Source organism: Cynara cardunculus (assembly GCF_001531365.2).
Source record: "Cynara cardunculus var. scolymus isolate 2C chromosome LG 13, CcrdV1, whole genome shotgun sequence".
In the NCBI taxonomy this organism is placed as follows: Eukaryota; Viridiplantae; Streptophyta; class Magnoliopsida; order Asterales; family Asteraceae; genus Cynara; species Cynara cardunculus.
This window is the reverse complement of record NC_037540.1, coordinates 38,986,547-38,997,139: the sequence shown is the minus strand read 5'-3', so window position 1 is coordinate 38,997,139 and position 10,593 is coordinate 38,986,547.

Sequence of the window (10,593 nt, the reverse complement as noted above, 5' to 3'; positions counted from 1 at the left end):
AGCTTCAGGTAAACCGAGGCCATACCCTTTATGATAATGGTTGATCGCAACAAATTCCTTCTTGGAATGTCTCTAGAAAACTGTGACGTTTTGCGTTTAGCAAAGTTTGAAGCCAAAATGGGTCGTTTGTCCATTGTTATCATCACAACGTATTTGTTTTGGTGCAGAAGATTCATATGTTTGTGTTATTATTGAAGGAAGTTTTAGATTCATGGTTAGACTTTTTTCTGCAGAATGTTGGATTGCAATGTTTTGGTTGGGTTTTGTGGCTACCCATACTGCATACTGCATTGGTCCTACTGATGGAACTCGCTGTATATTGATTTGTAAGAACAGTTCCAAAATGCAATGCAGAGTTTTGCTGCCAAAATAGCTGTTTTGTGGATTGTATGATGCTTGATTAGTAATCCTGCAATTGATATGTTTTTGTTTATTATGTTTGGTTGGACTAATATGAAATCTTGTTTTGAACTAATAATGTTACATTTGTTTGGATTAATATGAAATATGTAGTTATATTTGTAAAATAATTGTTTTATCAGATATCTGCCAAACAGCTCTATTTCATTCAATACTAAATCATTCAGATGGTTAAAATGGTAATTTATTGTCATTCAGAGAACAGTTACCAAACAACATTATTTCATTCAACACTTAACCATTCTGACCCTCTTAACCATTCTAACATCTTAACTATTCTGCACTAAATCATTCAGCAACTGTCAAACAACCCCTTATTTTTCCAATTTGTATTTGCTTGGTTTACCGGTTTCACAATTTCGTATCGGGTTTTGCACACTTCTAGTTGTAAATTTTCCATCGTATTCATCAACTTATTCTTTCATTCGTACTAGATGAGTTGATAAAAAATTTCTAATAGTATTGTTTGTTTATTTCTTAATAGTTTCATTAAGAGACAATCTTTGGATCATTAAGAGATGAATCTTATTTGACAACAAGAAAGTCTGTCTCTTAATTATTCTAAAACCCTCTAAATGATTTTGTATCATGGGTTTCCCTTAACCATTCAACGCACCTAATTTCATTGTAAACAATTATATTTCATTTTGCACTATATCATGAAAGCCACTTAATCATTTTACACCAAATCATTCAGCAACTGTCAAACAGCCCTTAGCACCGTAACAAAGTAAATACAATCCTAAACTACGATCATGATCCAAATGCTCTTGTAGATTGTAGATATCGTTGAAGGTTAAGAACATAAAGTTTGCAGCTTTCAGATTCAATCATCATAAAGATTCGATCTTTATTATAAATGTAATTTTTATCGCCTAATCTATTTTGTTTCATTTGAATCGCTCGCAAGATTATGATTAAGCTTCTGCTATTTATATAAATCCTGTAACATAACACTTACCACAAGACTCTGTGTTTTTTTTTTTTCCTTTTTCACTGAATAAAAAGAAACAGGTATAAGGAGAAATATTATACATCTACCCTCATAATTTTTCAATGAAAACAACGATGACGAGTTTAAAGTTTCACACTCAGTACCGTCATTTTCCAAGTATGCACTGTTCTCCTTCTCACGTGTTTGAGCTACAACCATGAGTATATCGTTTACGATCTCCTTTTCTTATATTTTTCAGGGTTGATCGAGGCCCTTGCGAAATACATTCGTTTATTTTTGTTTAACTAGAAGACCCTTCTCAGATTTGTGTCGCTTTAAAGTTCGAGGCACGCCATTTTGTTGATTTATTGTCGTTCATGAAACATTATGTAATTGATATTAATTATAACTTGTACTTTTTGAATATGAAAAAACAGTTAAATGCAACGACATTTTTTCTTTGGCATGTCCATCTTGTAATATACAAGAAAGGTTTAAAAAAATAATGGAACTGTTTTATATCGGTTCGATCAGGAGTTGGACCGTGAACCAATATAAATATGCAATTTTTTGGTTTAAAAATATAAATATAAAACAAAAGCGAGTTTCAGATCCGAACTCTTTAATTAGTACAAACTAATCAAATTGATGTTTAAAGAAATGATGAGAGTTTTTTTATTATGATTTGAATATTTATTAAAGATGATCAAATTTCATTCATATGATTAACGCTTTATGTAAGGAAAATAATCAAGATATTTATGAAATCATATATTCAATAGACTAGATGGACGATTGAGATTGAGTTGTATGGTTTGTACCAATTAGAGTGTTTGTATTTTAAACTTCCTCTATAAAAAAAAAAACGTTCCACCAAGTTTAAAATAATTATTAAAAAAAACTTAAAAAAACCAAATTGGATCAGGTCCAAATCAGTCCTTTAGTTTTGTCATTCTAGAGCGATTTTATACTCGTCATCATTTATTTATTACTTAACATAATCCCTCTTAACTTGGGGGCCGTTTACCTGAACACTTACTCGGTAAAACACTTACCGGTAAAATTCAACACTATCGCTTACTTACCAGATAAGATTTTATTCACTCAAACGCATCGTATGCAACAATTTATCTCGGTAAGCGCTAACCATGGTAAGAGTCATCGTCATCACTTACCGGGTAAGACTCTCAATTTTTGTCTTCGCTCTTACCGGGTAAGATTTTTAGTCTTTGTCATACTCATTCGTTAAAGTAAAATGACTTGGTAAGCGCTTACTTGGGTAAGCGTTTGGTAAACGACACCTAAATAAACCAAAAGATGTCAATATTATACAAGAACTTATCTACCATTTAACAATCTATAGTAATTGTTGCAAAAATTTATTCCCTATTTGGTTCTCATTTTATAGTTATATATACAGAGTTAGGTTCCAGTGAAAAATGTAAGAAGGGATCTTAACCCTCGAATGCACATTAGGATGAGATGCATTGAGATGTACCTGATCAATTCCCGTGAGAAGCGAGATTCATGGGTGGACAAGAGATTAAAAGTGATCAAGGTTCCAGATCCATTCTTATGTTCATCAACTTAACTTTACTTCTCACACGATACTTCGCTTATATATACATATATAATTTTTTTATTTATACTTGGGGGGTCGGATTTGGGGCGAAGGGGTATCCCCGTCACTGGTTTATTATACATTCAGGGGGTCCTCATCCCTAGTCAGTTCGAGGACTCCCCTGTCACATCGGGGTCCATTTGGGTATAAGTTTTTCTTGTAATCCATTTTTGTATATGTATTCTGTAAAAATAAAGAAGGTTCGATGTCATGCTTTAGATCAAGCAAAACAACTTAGAACATCTGTTGTCTTCGTATCGAGTAACCCATAAAATTTATGGTATAATGTTTATGATCGCGTATAGAGCTAACATTCGGGTTTGATGGATTATATGTCGACTCGTAAGGAATTAGTTTCATGTCCTTGTAGCAGACTGTTGCTATAATCAAGATTAAATCCATCTTAAACCAAATTTAGTTCTATATATTTATATATTAGACCATCAAAAAATCGATCAAGAATCCTGAATTTTCTAAGACGATCAGAGTCTATGACATCATTGATTGCGACGGGGATTTCCTGTTTACTGGGTTAATAACTATTGTCGGTAACGTTGTACCCCTTTACAAAATGTTCTAAGTTATGTAACTTTTAAAAGTAGTCATTAAGTTGTTTAATCATGCAATGCATACTAGTGATGGCCAAACCGGCCCGGCCTGGTCCGCGACCGCCAGAGGACCGGAACCGGAACCGGCTTGGGGACGGGACCGACTGGGACCGGTAAGGACCGGTTATACGCCCGGCGGTTACGAACCGGTTCATGTTTTTGTCGTTTTTTGTGATCGGGACCGGTTATGGGACCGGCCCGGGAAAAACTAGCCATTTTTTTTTAAATTATAGTCGTTAAAGCTAGCCGTTGTGAGTCAAATATAGCCGTTTTTTTGGGATTTTTTGTATCCAAAACACTATAAATATGTATTTCATTTGGGAGTAAACATACTAACTTTCTCTCTCGCAAAAAAACGTTCACAATTCTCGGTTTCTCGCTATATTTTGTGAATACGACTCGTATTAATTTCTCGTTTCTTTCTCTCTTTGTCTTATAAAATGGCCGGTGAACAAGCATCAAACGAACAAGTTGTCCAAGTTCTCGCTGAACACGGACGAAAGTCCGAGATTTGGAATCACTCAAACTTGGTGGTTCTCACGAACTGAAAAAGAAAGGCATAATGCAAATTTAATAACTTATTAAAAATATATATCATTTAAAAAACATTTTTTAGAGGGCCCGATTGGGACCGGGACCAGTATCCCATAACCGGTTACGAGTTACATTGACCGGTCTTCATTATATCGACCGGGACCGGCTATGTTATGACCAGTTACAAGAAAGAGCAGGCCCGATTGGGACCGGCTTGATCCGGGACCCATTTTTGCCATCACTAGTCCATACACACCTCTTTTTGGAAAGAAAAAAAAAACATTTGAGTCCCATGTGTTCTTTTTTGGGTTTTTCTAAAAACTCAGAGAGAACATGGTCGATTTCAATGTGGTGATTTGGGTTGTCTATTCCGAACGAATTTTGTAGACCCCTATATATATTTTGTCAACAATGAGTTCTGAAATGACAATTGGTTCGAAAGAGTCCTTTAGGTTAACAACCATAATTTCAAAATGCAAACAAAAGAAGCCGACAGTAATAGCAAAAGGTGTCTGGTTTTGTGTTTTCAGAATGAGTATCAACACTTTTAACTGATCATTTAATTATTTATTACAATATAATTATATAAATTTTCAATAATCATCTATAAATCATGTCAGGTAAATTGATTAAAATTACAGTACAATTTTTATAACTGATACAATATAAATAATACTAATAACTATAGATGATTGAAAACAAATAACTTGATTAAAATTAAACAAAAGAAAACACATCTAAAGTGTATAATTTTAAAACAATATTTGAATTAGAGGTGATCATTTACAAGTCTGGGCCGGACCTAACTTTTTTTTGTCTAACGGGTCTAATATTGTAAACCCAAGCCATTTTTTCCGGACTTGACAACTTGTCATTACCCGGCCTGTAAACGGGTCGGGTTTGTCCATATCTAGGCATGGGGATGGGGCGGGGACCTCAATCCCCGTCCCCGTCCCCGATTACTTATCTCTATCCTCATCCCCATCCCCACCGGGGAATATAATCACATCCCCATCCCCAACGGGGAAACGGAGAATTTTTTTCTCCGTTTATATAAGTTATTTTAAATTAAATATGTGAGAGACCATACATATTTAAATCTCAAACATTTTCAGTAAACGTAAAACTAAAATGAATTTAATTTAATACAAAAAAACCACAACATCATATAAGAACTAATAACATAAAGCCAAAAAATATTCAATTAAATCCAAAAAATCTTAAAGTCACATGTACCAAAAGATATTGAGTAATATAAAACCATATCGAGTAATATACAAAACTTATCGAGTAATTGCATTTTGACTTGACATCCAATATATTGGATATTAACATCCAAAAAATAACAATTTTAGATTATAAACCTAGTTAGGAAATAGAAAATTATGAACTACCGCTTTAGTGAAATAAATAATACACACACACATATATAGGGGCCTAATCAAATGAGAAGTAGATAGTTTGTGATAACTGTGAGATCCAATATGAGCCAATCATTTTAGATAATTAATGTTATTTACTAAAATAAAACAAAGAGTGAATTACTAACTTGTGTTGATTATTCAATTTACTTTAATTATTCCAATTTACTTTAAATAGTTTTAATTATTTTAACATATGTATATGTATACACACACAGAGGGAGCAAATCCGGTGGCCTTCCCCGGCACCCACCACCACTCTGGTGACCTCCTCTGGTCATCTTGTTGGTATCACAGCGGTACTACAATTGGTATCACAGTGGTACCACAGTTGGTATCACAATTGTCTCAAAATTTACGTGGTGTGTTTTGGGTATCACATTGTATGTATTTCGGGTATCACATTATGTATCTTGGTGTATTTTGAGTATCACATGGTGTTCGTCGGAGGCCCGAAGTAGGAGAGAGAGAGAGAGAGGAGAGATAAAAAAAAATTAAAACACCTATAAAATGCCCTTTAATTACGACTTTAAGTCAAATTACCAAAAATATTAGTTTCTTAATTTATCTATTGATTTGTGGTTGAGATTGGATCTCACAGTTATCACAAACTAATCAGTTATCCCTTGAATGGACCCTTATATATATATATATATATATATATATATATATATATATATATATATATATATATATATATAATTTATTAATTAATATATATAACGGGTATGGGACGGCCCCCGTCCCTGTCCCCATCCCCGGTTTGAGGCAAACGTGGATCCCCGTCCACGTCCCCGATTTAGCGGGGAATCCCCGTCCCCGACCGGGGCGGGTGGGCCGGGTTCCTCGACAGGTCGAGGCCTATTCCCATGCCTATCCATATCCACCCGTTAATTTTAATGAACAAACCAGGTCCATCCATTTTCTCGATAATGGTTGTCCAAGCCTGTATTTTTAACGGGCTGGATGGGCCGGTCCTAACTTATTTTTTTGTCTAACGCGTTTAATATTGTAAATCCAAGTCATTTTTTTCGGACTTGACAACTTGTCATTACCCGTCCTATAAACGGGCCGGGCTTGCCCATATCCGCCCGTTAATTTTAATGAACAAACCAGGTACATCCGTTTTCTCGATAATGATTGTCCAAGCCCGTATTTTTAACGGGTTGGATGGATCGGATTTAACGGATCGTCCCGTCCATGAACAACTCTAATTTGAATAATTGTTGATTAAACTGTCTAAAACCGTTATCATTTAATTTTCTATGTTACAAAATTCCAGTTGTAAAATAACCCAAAAGTCAAAACCAGAAATTGAACCGAATTCCCACAATGCCCTTTCACCTTTTGACTTTGTGTTTTCTTTATTGCAAGGGTTGGTTCGGTTTGGTTCTTTCCCTCCATGTTGCAATATTTAGGTGTGAAGTTAGAGCGCCAAAATGACCCGCCCAATGGTGTTTTTGGCCTAGATTTATGGTCCCAATGAGGGACAATAACGTAATTTCACAAGCCATTTTTGTTTAAAAATTGTTAAAAATTAACTCTTTACTTATTAAAAAAGGGTACGGACCATACTTTAAATTCCAAAAATACCCATAAAATTTCAAAGGGGCATGGATCATATATATCAGGGATGTGTGTTAGAACAAATTATTTAAGTCGTTGAGTAAACGAATTATAATTATGATTTTTCGTTTATTTATGATGAAAATAATATGATCAGATAAAATGTTGTTATAAAAAAACTTATAATTGAAATAATGTAAAATTACATAATCATCCCTGACATTTGCTTATTTGTTGTGATTAGTCTACTTATTTGACTTTTTTTACTGTATATTTGTTTTAATTTTACCGATTGTACTGATTGTTATCATTATCAGTATTCTTGCTTTGTGATTCTATTTTTCTTTTAACTTATGTCCTTGCATTCATCTATGCTATGTTTATAGTGTAGTGTATTTGATGCTTGTTAGAGGGTGTTTGAGATTGTTTATTTGAAACAACTTATGTTTTTTTACAAAATCACTTATCAACTTATTATAAGTCAGAATGATTTAACTTCTTCAAAAACTCCTTATTACCGGTTTAGCACCGGTATAAGTTGTTTATCCAAACACTCAAAAGTGTTTATTACCAGTATCACACTGGAATAAGTCAATAAGTTATTTTTATAAGCAATCTCAAACACCCCCTTAGTATACACTTTCATTTCTAGCTTGTTTTCTTGTTTCTTTTAATTTTTGTTTTGCAAGTCAGTGTTCTACATAAAAATTTCATGTGTACCCCTTAGGGTTAGAGGAAAGATTCTATTTTGTAATTGTGATTATTCAAGTCAACTTACATGCATCGATTAATCTCTTGTGCAACCACGAATGTCCGACAGTAATAGTATGTGAATCTATACAGACATAAGGGCGGCAACGAACGACTATATTTAAACTAGGGGTGCTCAAAAATCCGATCAACCCAACCCAAAAAATTCTAAAAAACCTAACCTGAGGTAACATGACGTAGGATTGATCAAAAAATTAGCTAGTCGACTCTATTGGGATGGAATTGAATCCGGCCTAATAGAACCCGACCTAACCCGATAACCCGTGTGTGCCCAATACTCCTATAGTCCTGTTTCAGTCTCACTTAGCAACCAAGCAATGTAGTCGCACAAAGCTTTCGATTCATAAAGGCTTCGATGCACAACCTCAAAGGTTTCGCGTCACAAAGGCTTCCATTCACAACCTCAATTCAAAGGTTTCGATTCACAAAGCTTTCATTCACAAGGGTTTTGCTTCACAACCTCAACCCTCAAAGGTTTCGATTCACGACCTCAATTCAAAGGTATTGATTTACAGCTTCAAAGGTTTCGATTCACAACTACCAATTCACAGCCTCAAAGGTATTGATTCACAACTTCAAAGCTTCCACATGTTTCGATTTTGACCAACAACAGTATCATTCTCTCTTCCACAAGTTTCAATTTTGACTAACATGTTCGAAATTTTCCACAGGTTTTGGTTTCTTCCTACCTAGTTGATAACACAAGTTCAAGTTTCGATTTTGGCTCAACAGATTACCATTTTTTATTTCTTCCAACCTATGTTACTGTTTTCGATTTTTCCCTAACTATGTTATTGTTTTGAACTTTTAATGTTACTGTTTTTGATTTCTTCCTACCTATTGTAAATTATATGTTAGTGTAAATCTGTAATGAGCTTTTATGTTATTGTTTTGAAATTTTGATGTTGCTATTGAGTTATGTATTGATGTTATCATGTTAGTGCTAATGTTAATTGACTATTGAGTTATGTTATGGATTTATTTGTTAGAGTTTCCAGTGAAAATGAGATTATCACGACATCCCATGAGCCTAAACCAGTGCCTCACAACCCAAATGACTGGAAATGACTCGAGGCCAGTCTTTTTCCCATCCTTTCATCTTGTGACTTTGTTAGAGTTATGACATCTATGGCTTATTTATTTGAAATACATTTTTCATCATTTGCCATTGCCGTTATTTCATTGTTTTGTCTATCAACCCTTTGCTTGACCATCACCATGGATATTCTAGCAGCCATGGCTATCAATACATCTGTTGTCATATGTCAAGGCTCACGCTTCTCACTTTTTGCTTGTCAACTCCAACATTGGTTTGTATGATCTCTGTAAAATGCTTGGGCTAGGCTTGACTCGGAAGAACCCCCCACCTGGGAAATCCTGTCAAAGCCCGAAAATGTTCAGTCTAGAAAAGCTCGAGCAGGCCCTTTTTGACCCCAAACCCAGCTCGGTCCGGGCCTTATGTAACATCCCAACCAAAATTTTGTTTTGTTCACATACCTAGACTCACAGTCTTAAAACGTAGCTGGTAGAGAAGTTATCAAATCCCTTATAAAGACAATCTTTTATTCCCCTTCCCAACCAGTGCAGGATCTTACAGTCCACCCCCCTTGGGAGCCTAACATCCTCGCTGGCATACAAGTCCGATTCCCAACTCTAATACCATCTATAACATCCCGGGTCAACTGTACAAGATATTTGTCTGCTTTGTCCACACACCTGGAATCACACTTTTAAACCGCGCCTTTATCAAGTCCCTTTAAGGCAACTTTTCATTCCCATCCCCAAACCAATGTGGGATCTTGTACCTTATAAAGCCCAAATCTTAAAAAGCCCGAACTTTTATTTATTGTTTTATGAAAAACAGACTTGGAATGTTGGGGCCCATGTCCGAAAAAAGCCAGATCATTGTGCATCTCTAATTTGTATCATTCTTTTATCAGATATAAGTCAATCTTACAATGTTTCTGCAACTTCAAGCCTTGAACAATTGACATATTGACATATTTTGGCCAGTAAGCACAACAAAAATCTTATATGTTACATTCCACTTGGATCATTGATTCAAATTTTTACTCTGTATTGGATCCGATGACGCAAGATTATTTAAAAGGCAGGTCCCTTACTTTTCTCATATAACGGTTTCAAGTCAACTATCGAGTCAGTCAACTTACTATTGTTTATACCGAAACGTATCAACACATATTTCCTTCGTATCCGGCCCATCAACACAACCTATTTTCCTTCAAGGTCTCTTTGAGATCCTTACCGGTGTAAATCCAATCTCCCTAAGCCCAAAAAAACCCTCGAAGCTTAAACCAGCAAGTACTGTATTTCAAATTTTATTTATGGAGCGCAAACTGTTCCAACCGTTAGAATCTCACAATCTTATCTGTATAAGGACCGTTATAAATTTGAAAACATGTTTTCGTCAACGATTTTATCTTTGCCATATCTGTTTACGCTCTTACAATCAAGGAAAATACATAACTGTGCAGTTACGACCTTACCAATATAATAAATCACAAAATACAAAATCAATACCCGCATTTATGTTTATTTTCAAAATTTAAATATCAAATACGAATCGTTGACTTAAAAATAAACCGAAATAAAATTTTACCAAATACTATATAATTAATTATTATAAAAAAATATATATTTTTGGTATGTAATATATATTAATAATTATTACATTATATTAAAAATTTAATAAGTTGT